Source organism: Carcharodon carcharias, chromosome 16 (assembly GCF_017639515.1).
Source record: "Carcharodon carcharias isolate sCarCar2 chromosome 16, sCarCar2.pri, whole genome shotgun sequence".
Taxonomy (NCBI): domain Eukaryota; kingdom Metazoa; phylum Chordata; class Chondrichthyes; order Lamniformes; family Lamnidae; genus Carcharodon; species Carcharodon carcharias.
In genome coordinates, this window is record NC_054482.1 from 91,645,868 (window position 1) to 91,661,060 (window position 15,193).

A 15,193-nucleotide genomic window follows, 5' to 3' on the forward strand; every position below is an offset into this window, starting at 1 on the left:
ACAGCTTCACTGGGCACAGATGCTGAAGAGATGGGGGGCCAGCCCCACCTTAAAGAGGCTGAGAGCATACAGAGAGAATGAGAGAACTCTGTGCCGCCTGTCAATGACTTTTGGGCAGCAATGACAAGCACCATTGATCTGCAAGCATCAGTAATGTGTCCAGGGAGTGTGAAACCGGACCATCATTTTGGTTTGAAGGCTGCACAAAGCACAGGGAAGAGGCCCTGGACTGCAATACGTGCCTTTATCTTGTGCAGGAACCAAGTTTTCACATCTGGGTGATACCAACACTGCTCATCAGAACAAGGAGCCATAGGTAGGGAGACATTCTTGGGACTTTATTTACAATAGTGAACATTATGTACAAGTGATTAACACCCGTGCCCAGGCTGTGCAATTACACCTTCTTATCCTTCCTCACCCTGCTGCTACGCCTTGGTGCTCCCTGGACATCCACAGCTGAGATGGAGGCAGCCTGCTTACTGTTACGCCCTGTCTGTGATGACTTTGGTGGCCGTCCTCTGGAGGACTGAGATCTGGAGGTCCCTAGCTTGCTTTTGGGGTCCTGCTGTGTGGCAGTAGCACCTTCCTCAATCTGTGGAGCTGGAGCTGCTGGGGTCACAGGAAGAGAGAAGTTGGACGGGCTGGACACTCCTGGGGTCACCTGGGTGGATGGCCCTGGGGTATGCACCTGCTGATCCTTCTCGCTGTGGATGCCCGAAGGCCCCTGGCTGACTCCTTGAGGAGAAGGGGCAGCTGGAGTGAAATCGATTTGCCCTGTGCCCACCCTTGCGTACATACTGTTGGAGGCCAACTATGGCATCAGCGATGGAGTTCAGCCCAGTGCAGGACCGATGTCCTGGACCAAGGTCTCCATGGCGGCTGCCATCCTGCCAGTGTTGACCTTGGTGCATTGCAATACCACCTCAGCCTGAATACGGACAGATTCATCCATCCTGCCTTGCAATCTGATGAGTGCAGCGGACATCCCTTCCTGATGTTCCCGAGCTTTCCTTTGCAGGTCCAGCAACTGAGACATGACCAAGTTCAGAGGCTCATCATCTGACTTGGAGACAGCATATGTCTGGTCTCCAGTAGCCCTTCAAGTGCCAGAGACCTGGGAAGTCCCTGCTACCACCTGCTGTGGTTCAGACAATGCAATGTGCTCATCAGGTTGTAATCCCAAGGTTACTCTAAAGCTAAGACCTGCTGAGATGTGTGTCTCCGCACTGCTCGAGGGCATGGGTGAGCACTGTGATGGTCTTTAATGAAGGTGCCTTTATATTCCTCTTCAGAGATTTCTTCAGGGCTTGATTGGAGGCCTTGGGTCATGGACTCTGTTGGCTGTTTCCCAGATGTGCCTGAGAAAATAAGGAGAGATAATTAGTGCATGAGAGTGGCCTGTGGAACAGGACACATCACTCACAGCATGACTATGTGAGGATGTTGCACTGCTGGATCCTCACTTGGTAGAGTACCAGCAACCTCACCGTCAGCACAGGAATGGTCCAGATCCTCAACAGCCAGCTGGATGACTCTATTTTCAAAGTCCGTGAGGACCTTGATTTCAGGGATTCCTCCACCAGTCTGCAACCTCTCCCTCTTGTTGTGTGCCAGCTTATCCTACATGAATAGAGATAGGGAGACTGTGAGCAGGATGCCTGCCTGGCCAGATGATAAGTATGCATGGCCTGTGTGGGTGGTGAGTGGTCCCATGGACGGGATGAGGACAATAAAGGTGTGTGTGAGAGATGAATGGTGATGTCCCTTGAACTAGCAGTGAGTGAGGGCCCTATGGATGTGTGACGTGTTCCTGATTGTGTGAGTCAAGAGTGATTAGAAGAGCGACTTACCCTGGCTGAATGGAAGAGATCATGCATCCTGCTCTGGCACTGGGCGGCTGTCCTCTTTTGCAGGGCATTGGCACTGACTACCGCTGCCACTGCCTCCCAAGCTGGATTGATGATGTTGCTGGCCCTCCTGTGGCTGGAGCAGGGTCCAGGGGACATCATGGTGGGCCTCCACGGCGTCCAAAAGTAGCGTCACTGAACTGGGGGGCTGCAGTCTTCTTGCCTTTCAGGGCCATGTCTTCTGTGCAGCAGTCCTGGGCTGGAAGCACTGAGAGGTATGTTTGTGGCTGCGCTTTTAGTGTGACGCCCGGCGTGATGAAGCAGCAAGGTGATGACGTTGTCGGCAAATGAGACCCTGCCCACCACCGAAATGGTGTGTTTCTCAGGAATGCACGATTAATGAGGTGGGATTGGGATGATATGGTGTGGAAATTCGTCATTGCGGCTGGCGGGAAAAAAATTTCCTTTTCCCACTCGCTGCCGCACTTCGTGCAAATCTGGGATGACTCCACCCTGAGTCATAAAGAAGTGATATTCACAGAATCACACAGTGCAGAAGAGGCCCTTCAGCCCATCCAGTCTGCACCAACATGTGAGAAACACCTGACCTACCTCCCTAACCCTATTTACCAGCACCTGGCCCATAGACTTAAATGTTATGACATGCCAAGTGCTCATCCAGGTACTTTTTAAAGGATGTGAGGCAACCCGCCTCCACCACCCTCTCAGGCAGTGCATTCCAGACCGTCACCACTCTCTGGGTAAAAAAGTTTTTCCTCATATCCACCCTAAACCTCCTGCCCCTCACCTTGAAATTGTGTCCCCTCGTGACTGACCCTTCAACTAAGGGGAACAGCTGCTCCCTATCCACCCTGTCCATGCCCCTCATATTAGAGCAGATGATAAACAGGACAAAATGTTAGGTTTTTAAGGAAGTAACTTAAAGGCAGAGAGAAAGGCAGAGAGTCAGGGAGTTTTAGGGTGAGAATTCTAGAGCTTAATGCTTAGGCAGTTGTGAAGAGATCCATCAATGCTGGGACAGTGAATAGCGGTGATGCACAAAAGGCTGGAATTGGAAGAGTGCAGACCTCTCAGAGGGTTGTATGGCAGAAGAAGGAGAAAAGGATTGGATGGGATGGGATAGGATGGGGGCAAGGCCAATGAGGCCAATGACTACTGGGTTGAGAATGAAAATTTGATGTGCTATGGGACTGGGAGCCAACATACGCCAACAAGCACAGGAGTGATGGGTGAACAGAACTTGGTGCGAGTTAGAATACAGGCAGTAGAGTTTTTTGCAGGAGAGAAGGTGGGAGGATGGCCAGGAGAGCAGTGGAATAGTCAAATTTGGGGGCAACAAAAGCATGGATTAAGGCCTGCTGACAAACAATTTGGTGGCTCAATGTCAGTATGTCAAGAAATTATTTGAGAATCTGCCAACAGCTTGCAGCCTACATAGTTTGGGTATCTGAAGATGAGTGCACTGCAGTGCTATGAGCAACTGATCAGGTTGTAGAGAGAAAAAAAAGAAAAACTTGCATTATATAGCACTTTTCATGATCATGAGATGTCTCAAAGTGTTTTATAGCCAATGAATTAGTTTAGAAGTGTAGCTACTGTTGCAATGTAGGAAACTTGGCAACCAATTTGTGCACAGAAACTCCCACAACCCGCATTGTAGTAATGATTAGAGAGTCTGTTTTTGTGATGCTGTTTGAGAGATAAATATTGGCCAAGGTATTGGGAATAACTAAAATCCATCACATTTCTACTTCTCCTTAGCTCTAAAGAAGAGTCATACAGACTCAAAGCAGTAGCTCTGTTTCTCTCTCCACAGATGCTGCCAGACCTGTTGAGTCTTTCCAGCATTTTCTGTTTTTATTATTATTGGGGATAACTCTCCTCCTCTCCTTCAAGTAGTACCACAGGATCTTTGCATCCACCCAAGCAGGCGGGTGGAGCCTTGTTTTAACATCTCATCCAAAAGGCAGCTCCTCCAACAGTGCACTAGGCTCTCTGATTTTGTTTGTGCTCAGAATCCAGAACTTTGTGACTTGGGTGAGAGTGCTACAAACTGAGTCATATCGCTGACACTTAATCGGAGCATCAAAGAAAACTTAGTCACTTCAGGCTCCACTGTGTATACTCTCCTTGGTCGAGTACTAAACTCAAGCTTAGTTTTGAACATACAAACATGCCAAAAGAAGTGCAAGCAAAGGCCTGCCCGCCACATCCAGTTGAAGTTGCTACTTGGTGCAAATCAATCATCACTCGGCTCTCGAAATGCCAAAAAAGAAAAAGGAAATACCTGCAAGCAATTCAGGAGACATTCTGAGAAATGTCTCTGTGCTCCTTAAGGCAATTAAGCAAGCTCCACAATCTCAACTAACTAGCAACTGAGAAGCTGCATGTGAAATGTTACCTCGCCTGACCTCACTGGCTTGTTGCGTGTTTTCAGAATTTTCGGTTTTTGTTTCAGATTTTCTACATTTGCAGTATTTTCACTAATCCATCGTAACTAGAAATTATATCTTCTCTCAGAAACATTGCAAGTTTTCTTTTAAAAGACTGTAATAACCCTCTCACCGCATGTCTCGGAAGTTTGAGAAGAAATATTTCGTGGTTTACAGCCTAACTCTTTCCCACACAGAACTCTAATTCTACAGACCTTACCTGGTTCAAATAATCTATCAAACTAAAATGAGTCCAGTCACTGCATCTTTAAAACTTTAATTACATCACCTCTAAGTTCGTAAGCTATCTCTTGGAGTCTATCCTCGCCACTAATACCCTGAAAATTTGGTCTTTGATTGCTCTTCTCTGAACCCTTTTTAAGATCCTCACTACCCTGAAGCATCTGTGGGTATCAAAACTGGACATGGTATTCCCAAGTGTGGACTTACCAGAGCCTAACATGGCCTGAGTGTAGTATTCTTTGTGTTGTACTCTTTAGTTGAAAAGGTGACAAGTATAAAGAGCAGCTGAGGTTAGTTGAAGCCAAATCTAGGAATTTTAAAATAATGTTTGTCAAAACTGATACTGACACTTATGATGGTAAGCATTTTTTCAGCTAGTTTAGGGGTCAGAAAACACTCAAATGTTACTTTTGTACCCAAATAACTCAACTTGATTTCTTTCCAGTAATGGCTCACTGGTCATGCACTATTAACAAGCAATCAATTACCACTGCTACGGGCTGAATTTTTGCCATGGAGGCAGAAAAACAGGAGTTGGGTTTGTCCTCAGGTCAGAAACCTGCCTCCAATGGGAAAGTGATTAAAGCTAAGATTTTCTTGGAATGAGCCTTTAACAGCTTCCTGTCCAATTAGAGCCAGTTGGGCAGGAACTGAGGCAGATCAGGCAAAGTGGGGGGTCATGAGGACTCGAAACGTCAACTCTTTTCTTCTCCACCGATGCTGCCAGACCTGCTGAGTTTTTCCAGGTAATTCTGTTTTTGTTTTGGATTTCCAGTATCCGCAGTTTTTTTGTTTTTATCTCAGGCAAAGTGGGGGACTGATTCAGACTCCCCACAGCAGTCACAACTGAGCCTGCTGGTTGTCCTAAGGGAGAAACCTGTTGATTGTGCCAAAGCCTTCCACAGCACCAGAGGGAGGTGAAATGCCACAGGGGAGCCTGAGGCCTGGTACTGAGGTCAGGGCTGTCCCTTGTTTCATTGATGCTAACCTGGATTTCATGATGGAGACTGTGAGTGAGAGGAGGGGGTCCTTTTCCCAGAGGATGGGAGGAAGAGGCCATTGGGCTGTCTTCTTACTGCCTCTTTCTACTGCTCTCCTCTATTTGCACTGTATAATTGATGAAGCTTTAAATTAGATGTCTGGAACTCCTTTTATTGTTCCTGTGGCAGGTGAAAGAGATAACTGGATTCTTCACAATAAAGGTAAAGCCTCTGGGTAGATATGCTTCATTCATTGTGGTAAGTGATTAGAAGTTCCAGGCTGCATCTTCCATGCTTGTGTTAACACAGGTATCTCAGACTCCCTTAAATGACATGCCCCGTAATCTGGGTCAGAAATATTGAAATGTTACTGGATTTGGAGATCCCTGACATTCATGAGCCCTTCACACCTGAGCCATGATTGGCCATCTTGTTGTGCAGCTAGGGTACCTCTCTGTTCAGCATCATCTCTCTACCCCCACTTCATCTTCCTCTCTCTCTTTTTGCTTTTCCTCCAATGATTTGCCCCTTCCTGGGCCTCACTGTTCTCAAGGTCTACAACTCTTTGGAGGACCATGTTATGGACAATGGAACAGACAATCACAATGACCGAGATCCACACACAAATTTATTTGAGGGCACCACCTGACAGGAACTGGAATTGCATCTTTAGATGCCTAATGGCCAGTTAAATGGTTGTCTTAGTGAGCAGATAGCATTGGTTTTATCACCTCTGTGCCTCTCTCTGGGGCTCTAGTATTGGAGTCAGTAGCCATGTCTTCAGGAATATCCCTTGTCCCCAAGGACCCATCCATCCACTTCAGGTGTTGGAGTGAAGATCTGAGATAGCGTAGACTGGTAGAGGATGAAGGAGTGATGGCAGCTCACACATGGACAAAGCACTTGTTGTAGTTGCAGACCAGTTGACATTGAGGGAGTAGAAGCGTTTCCAGTTGATGGATCTCACTGGACGGTCCCTCAGCACCTTGTTGGGCACATGGGTGCAATCTATAATACCCTGCACCTGGGAAAACCCAGCAATGGTTGTGAAACACATTGCCTTCTGTGCCTGATAACCCACATCTGTCATGAAACTAATGCACTGTCCAGTTCTGACAAAAAAGACATCAGTGGCCTGTAAGATGCAATGGCCTGCAGCTGTTTGCAAGACACCACTAATGTCTGCAGCTGATCCTTGGAAGAAGCCAGAAATGAAGAAGTTCACAGCCCAGTGAATTTGATGGCCACTGGCAGGGCATGAAGAACAGTGTTGTGATGTATGAGGTCTTTAGTAATGAGTGTACAGATGTCTGTGACCATCTGCCTGGAGAGTTGCAGTCTCCTGTGGCACTGGTCCCTGGCTATCTCCAGATAGCTCCATCTTCAGCGGTAGATCATGTATTTGGGGTAAGGCCTCAGTGCCCTTCCTGTTCCTCTTTCATCTTCTGTGCCCTCCTAATGCCTGGGGTTTTCCTCTTCCTGTGGAGAATGTTGTCCCTTATCACCACTGGGACCAAAATCTGTGAGTCATGTCCTCATTGCCAGCTGCAGCCTTCCCTCTGGGAAAATGGCTGCAAAATTGACCTTGGCAGCCTTGCCATCACTAAAGTGTTGCTCTTCTGTCCCCACATTGTTGGGGGTGCAGGGGGAGGGGGTGGCAGGGTGGGGGTGACAATTCCATTCAATATCCGAGCACTTAGTGCCCACTCTTCCTGCCAACTGCGTAGCATTAAGGGAACCTCCTTTGCAAATACTGAGTCTCCCTTTGCCCCATTTATCCTAATTATGAGACTGGGTCAGTGACTGGGGCAGCCATCACATTGGTTCCCCGCTCTGTACCTGCCTCCCATTAGCTGTTCTGCAACAGACAGCTTCTGAAATCTATGCGCCCCCTTCAAAATTGCAGCCTTTGCTCTAAAAAACTTTTAATGAGCACCTCAAGTGCTTCAATTGACTTCAAAGTTGGGGTTGCAGTCCCGCATCACCTACCTCCCCACCCAAACATCCTAGTGAGATTACTGGCACTGGGAACAGCACGTCAAAACTAACATGCTGTCTGACACTTGTACTTTTGGAGCCCTCCGAGCCCTCTGGGTGCCATTCCTGACCTTGGGGTACCCGAAAATTCTGCTCCAGGTCTCTATCCTGATTTGGTTCCTTTAAGGGTGCTTTTGCATGGCCTGGAGATGATTACAGTTTTCTGAAGTTTCCACGGCATTGAGCTTATTCAGATTGAATGACAAATGCAACACATGTGATCATTCACAGGAACAAAGAATGGCTAAAGCTCAGAAGGAGGCCATTTCATCTGTCATGTCTGCTCTGGTCTTCAAAGAATCAGTTCACCTAGTGCTAGTCAGCTGCATTCTCCTCATAGCCCTCCATATTCTTCCTTTACCCATCATGTCTAAGTCAGCCTGAGTCTAAACACATTTAGCTCTTACCTCCATAACAGTGACTGAATTTCAAAAATGTTTCTATTGGTCATAAGATGCTTTGGAAGATCCTGGGATTTTAAAGTGTTTATAACTGCACTTTCTTCATTATTGAATGAATCAGTGAAATATTTAGGCATCAATTTTAGCCCAGTATGGGAATCTTGAAAGTGGACGTTAGGGTAGGCAGGGCAAGCCCCCAAGATGTTGTCTGTAATAGGTCCAAGCCATTTTATTTAAGGATCTCTTAACATTTGAAAGGCAAGCTGCCCATTCAATTACCTGGAAATGAGCAGCATGCGCATATGAACCATACAATTCTGATGCAATTCCTGACTGTATACTTGGGTGCTGCTGTTGGCGGTCCCTGAGGCTACTGCTGCTCCTGTTGATTTTCTAATTTAATTTAAGCACCAATTGTTGTCTGTTCTCTCTCTCTTCTCCTCCTCTTGCTGGTTCCAGGCCATGCACAATTTGTATTTGTTATCAGTCAATCTAATCAACTAACCAATGTGTTGCTACATCAATTAAGCTGGATCAACTGCAACAAACATGGAGATTATGTTGCATTTAATCAGAGTTAACACACCAGGTATACAGCACAAACATATGACCATGACAAGTAATGAGTATTGGTCCAAGTCAGACAGTATAGCTGACATGCACAAACAGCTCTTCTCTTTTCTTCTTTTCCCTTCTTGGTGCCTTGCTTCTTCTCAGGATCTTCCAAACTGCCCAAAAGTGTTAGACTCAAGTCAGTATCGATCCACCCTCAAGACTTCTTTCTACTGCCTATTGGCTTTGGTCAAAAACTTTTCTCTTATGTGATTTTTCAGGGGTGGACCCGGGTGCCATATGGACAAACTTAATTATTCTATGAAAGCTCTTTTTAATATAAAGGGCCCAATGTCCCATTGAATTCTTTGTTTCAACTATGGAGTGAAAGCTCACTCTTATGTTACCTTCCACCTCTCAGTGGTCTCAATATCCATTGCCTGCAGTTTCTATCCTTGATCAATTATACCTTTACAACATCTTCCCTTATATCTTCCTGTGCTGTTTTTTATTATTCATTCACGAGATGTGGGCTTCACTGGCGGGGCCTGCATTTATTGCTCATCCCTAGTTGCCCTTGAGAAGGTGGTGGTGAGCTACCTTCTTGAACCACTGCAGTCCACGTGGTGTAGGTACACCCACAGTGCTGTTAGGAAGGGAGTTCCAGGATTTTGACCCAGCGACAGTGAAGGAACGACGATATATTTCCAAGTCAGGATGGTGAATGACTTGGAGGGGAACTTCCAGGTCGTGATGTTCCCATCTATTTGCTGCCCTTATCCTTCTAGATGATTGTGGTCATGGGTTTGGAAGGTGCTAAGGAGCCTTGGTGAATTCCTGCAGTGCATCTTGTAGATGGTACACACTGCTGCTACTGTGCATCAGTGGTGGAGGGAGCGAATGTTTCTGGATGTGGTGCCAATCAAATGGGCTGCTTTGCCCTGGATGGTATCAAGCTTCTTGAGTGTTGTGGGAATTGCACTCATTAGGCAAGTGGGGAGTATTCCATCACACTCCTGACTTGTGCCTTGTAGATGTTGGACGTGCTTTGGGGAGTTAGGAGGTGAGTTACTTGTCACAGGATTCCTAGCCTCTGACCTGCTCTTACATACGAACATACAAAATAGGAGCAGAAGTAGGCCATTGGGCCCCTCGAGCCTGCCCCACCATTCAATAAAGGTCATGGTTGATTGGCTTGTGTTTCTAATTGCCCATTCCCATCTACCCCCAATAACCTTTGACTCCCTTGCCTAACAAGAATCTATCTACATCTACTTTAAAATTTTTCAGAGGCAGAGAGTTCCAAAGTCCCACTATCCTCTGAGAGAAAAAAATTCTCTTCATCTCTGTCCTAAAAGGGTGACGCCTAATTTTAAAACAGTTCCCCCTAGTTCTGGACTCACCAACAAGAAGAAGCAACTTTTCCACAGCCATATTGTCAATACCGTTCAGGATCTTGTATACTTCAAGCAAGCCACCCCTCAGTATTCTAATCTCCAGTGGAAACTGGCCCAGTCTGTCCAACCTTTCCTCATATGACAACATGCTCATTCCAGGTATTATTCATGAAACCTCCTCTGAACCACCTCCTCTTGTAGCCACAGTATTTATATGGCTGGTCCAGTTTGGTTTCTGGTCAACGGTAACCCTCAGGATGTTGATAGTGGGGATTCAGCAATGGTAATGCCATTGAATGTCAAGATGTGATGGTTAGATTCTCTCTTTTTGGAGATGGTCATTGTCCGTCAGCTGGTCATTGCCTGGCACTTATGTGATTTAGAATGTTACTTGCCATTTGTCTTCCCAAGCCTGGATATTGTCCAGGTCTTGCTGCATTTGGACATGGACTACTTGAGTATCTGAGGAGTTGTGAATGGTGCTGAACATTGTTCAATAAACAGTGAACATCCCCACATCATGATGGAAGGTAGGTCGTTGATGAAGCAGCTGAAGATGGTTGGGCCGAGGACTCTACCTTGAGGAACTCTTGCAGTGATGTCCTGGAGCTGAGATGACTGACCTCCAACAACCACCTTCCTTTGGGCTAGGCATGACTCCAACCAGGGGAGAGTTTTCCCCCTGATTCTCATTGACTCCAGTTTTGCTAGGGCTTCTTGATGCCACACTCGGTCAAATGCAGCCTTGATGTCAAGGGCAGTCACTTTCACCACACCTCGGGAGCTCAGCTCTTTTGACCATGTTTGAACCAAGGCTGTAATGAGGTCAGGAATTGATTGGCCCTGGTGGAACCCAAACTGGGCTTCAGTGAGCAGGTTATTGCTAAGTAACTGTCGCTTGATAGCAAAATTGATGACCTCTTCCATTACTTTACTGATGATGGAGAGTAGACTGATGGGGCAGTAGTTGGCTGGGTTGGATTTGTCTTGCATTTTGTGTACAGGGCATACCTGGGCAATTTTCCACATAGCCAGGTAGATGCCAGTGTTGTAACTTTACTGGAACAACTTGGCTAGGAGTGCAGCAAGTTCTGGAGCACAAGTCTTCAGTAATATTGTCGGAATATTGTCAGGGTCCATTGCCTTTGCAGGATCCAGTTCCTTCAGCCTTTTCTTGATATCACGTAGAGTGAATCGAATTGGCTGAAGACTGGCATCTGTGATGCTGCGGACCACCTGATTTCCAACTACCATGGCTGGATTTGACCCCGGGTCCCCAGACCATTACCCTGGGTTTTGGGATTACTAGTCCAGCGACAATACCACTACACAATCGCCTCCTCCCATGTTCCCTATGACAGGTTATATATCTCCCTTCAATACCACCCTCAGTCTTTCAGTGATTTCATTTGTCTTTTACCTGTTGTTTATGTTCAGAGCTGTTCATGAAGCTAGCCATCTGGCTAACTGTTCCAACTCTTATTAGACCACTGCACCACAGGGGTGATTCACTACTTCTACACACTAATTAGCTTCCATATTTCAGCAAGCATCTTAATTAGATTAATAAGGTTAAATGGAGATCCTAACACAGCTTTGTATTATGGTTATTTATTCATGCAACGACCCAATTATGGCCCCTTATCTGGGATAACTGTCTTTACCTAAAAATAATCATATCACTGTTTTTCTAGAGAAATGAAACTTTAAGCAGTTTCCAGTAAAAGGAAGGTCAAGCATTGACTTAATTCTGTACCTATACAAAGTTGATAATATATAAACTAAACATATTTCTAGCTTCTAACATTCCTCCAAGTCTTGCTGTATCCAGAAGAAAGATGTAAGATGGCTTTCCAAAGTAGGAGCTGGAAACACTTCCGGAAAACCAAGAAACCCTGCTACCTAATGTTCTGCAGCCTGTGAAGCCTTTTAAATATGGCTTCAGAAGCTCTAATGCCAATTCCATCACATTCACTCATTGCTAAGCCAACAATACTCGCTCTGGATTGGCCACGTTCATCAAATGGATGACGACCATATACCCAAAGACCTTCTGTATAGTGAACTGTGTCACAACTTGCTGGGCATCCATATCTCCTCTACAAGACAACTGCAAGCGAGATATGAGGATGACCGACATAGACATTGACAAATTGGAGGCAGTCACCAATAGCTGTGACATCCAGAGGCTGACTGTTTGGAGGGACATTGGAAGAGGCAAGCTAGTCAAGAGGAGGACCCAGAGAAAGCAGAAGTCAGTGAATTGTGCACATTCTCAATCCACTGTCTTCCTCTGCAGTAAATGCAGCAGAGATTGCCATGCCATGGTGGGGATCCTGAGCAACACCAGGCGATGTTTAACACAGAGGGCTGAATATTAAGCGGGGGCGGAAGGTGCAGTGGGGTGCTGATGAAGTGCTGCAGGCTTTACCTGCATAAACAAGGCTATTTAGGGGCAGTGTGGGCCTGCCACCCCTCACTGGGGAGTAAGTCCCGCCCTCAGGAGCTGCCAGTCAATTGATTAGCCGGCAGACCCATCAGTCCCGGCAGCACCAAGAGTGCATTCATGGCCACTGCAATGAAGAAGCAGAAGAAGGCCCGTGGATCCCCGGAAGCAACAAGTCCAGGTTCTTGGACAGAGAGTGTTTGGGTAGATTAGGGTGTGGGGCAGCGGTTTTAAGATAGCAGGCGGGTTGGAAGAAAGAGTGGTTCTATCTTAGTGGGGCTGCCCCCAAATCTGCAAAAGGCGGCTCCCCTCCTTCCCTCCCCTTCGAAGAGTTTATTTTAAAAATCGGGCTGCCCACTCACACTCTACTGCCACACCAAACGTTTTATGGTGCGGGCAGCGTATTATTAGGGTGAGTTGGCTTGGTAACCCTTGATCATCTATTTCAATATGGCGGGTGAGCTGCTGAACTCGGCGCTCGCCCGCTCCTTGTATCATGGGGGGGTGAGCTTGGGGGTGGGTGGGAAGGTGGTGGGGTGGGCAGGAGGGCACCCACCCTACTTTATGCACCCACCCTGCTGAAATCACGCCCAGTGGGGGCATGTAAAATGCACCCCAGAATTGATACCCACAGCGCAAACCGTCATCTTATGAGATGGAAGGCTTCCAATGCAAGGAGCTCTCGGACCCACTTGGATTGACTGACAAAGTCGGAGACCCCACAGGTATTTGGAGTTAAACTGCGTTGCGTGTGATAATTGCCGTTTTAAGCCCAGTCCACCCCATTTCCATTTGGTAGGATTGGCTAAAGTTGATCTTTTAAATTTAAACAATTGTGAGTTAGAGAAGTGATAACATTTTAAAAGTTGACATGTTGCAGTGATTTTGTTTTCTTACTTGGTGTTTGAGGGTGATATATCAGAGTTTTCTTTGAAGTTTTACCTGTAGTTATTTATTTTGCTCAGATGATTGAAAAGGTTGGGTCAGTCTGTTTGATGAGCCATTTTTTGTTCCATTGTTCTTTTCATCTGAAGGTCGTGATGTTAAATATCAGCTAAATTGAAATTGCTGAGTTCTATCAGTTCAAAGTTTCTTGTGTGCTCTGCCCAAAAGCAGGTCTACACAGCCACCACGGGTAGGGCAAGGAGGCATGTCCCAAATTTAGCCCAGCCAGAACAGGGATCACACCTTGTGCTCTTGGTGCCAATGTGATCCACATCAGCCATCCAGCCAGCTAAGGAGTCTAAGTTGTCATAGTAACATTGCATGTCGTAATCCTGGAGCTATTGATAGTAATGGTAGAGGCTCCAATTTCCATTAGGGATGGGCAATAAATGCTGGCCTAGCCAGTGATACCCCACACCCCATCGCTGAATAATAAAAACATTTCTTCCCATCACATGGCTGACCAGGAATCTCTCCCACCCTTACTACTAGGCAAATGTTGGAAGGTTTTACAACCTGAACCTCAACCTTTTTAGCCACATTATGAACTCACCTTCCTTAACCATCAATGGGATTTTAACCCTCAGCTTCTGGCTCAGAGACAGGGATGCTACTGCTGCACCACAGGACCTCCAACAGCTCCAAACTATACCTGCCATATGTAATCCCTGCAATAATAATGATTTTCTTTGGGGAGAAGAGAGACAATAAATGACAACACTCAACTGGTGCCTGTTTGGATCACACTCAGTTGTTGTTCATGGCTACACATGCAGTGACATTCAACAAAGAGAATTGTGTGAGTGTCCTATTACTTCTTGAGTGTCCAACTGTGTGTATGTGGAATGGAGAACTGCATCTGTGGGACAGAAGGTAAGGAGTAACACAAAAATAAGAATTAATGTTTACTTACGTTCAAAGGAAAATATAAGGAAACAACAACAGACTTTTATTCATTGGAAAAAGTAGATTGTTTGCAGAGGATCTACATATTTAGTTTGAAGAATTTAAATGGGATGCAAAAGGAATTGGAAATATGGGCTGCCTATATAAATTAGCATAGGAGGTCTTGTGGTACAGCGGTAGTGTCCTTACCTCAGGGTTTCAGTTCCACTTCAGGACTTGAGGACCACAGAAGGTGAGTTCATAACGTGGTGAAACAGGTTGATTATTAGCTTGTAAATCCGTCCAGTAAGCCTGATTGCAGGTGGTAAACAGCAGGAGAGTTACCTTATCAGCCTTACTGCAGGATGCAATGGCAAACCACTGTAGTGCTTTGCCAAGCATAATCATGGACCAATCCAATGGAACTTCATGGCTGCCAACACCCTCTTAGGGCATGGTACTTGAAGGAGGAGAAGGATGTAAATTGGCCATCACTCTTGCCTTGTCAGCTGTTCATTATTTTAACAAGCAATCTTTCTAGAGAATAAAACTAAATAATTTGCGGTGTTTGGGTGGGGGTTTTGCAAAGTGATAATTGATTTGTTCCTTCCTGGTGCTTGCACATGGAAGGGCTTTGCTCACAATTGCACCACACAGGAAGTCATTTTGCAGCTCAACCTTTCATCTGGTGGAAATTCTATAATAACATTGGAGCTTGCAATGGTTTGTGCTTTTCCTGTAACTGTTTCAAAGGCCCAGGGAATAACTATTTCCATAATTTTGATTCATTGCTCCATCCAACGCTAAGATGTTTCTGATAGCTGGAGTAAAACTGGTGAATTACTTCCTCTGAATGGCGGTTACACCTCAATGTGACCCTGCAGTAATTTGCAGGCTGTTATAGAAGCTGTTTTCTCTATGCAGCAGGTCAATGTATTTCTCCTTTCATTTTGCTTCTTTGTTCCTGTGAAGTAGTCCCTCACCTCATCAGTGCATGTCCAGCA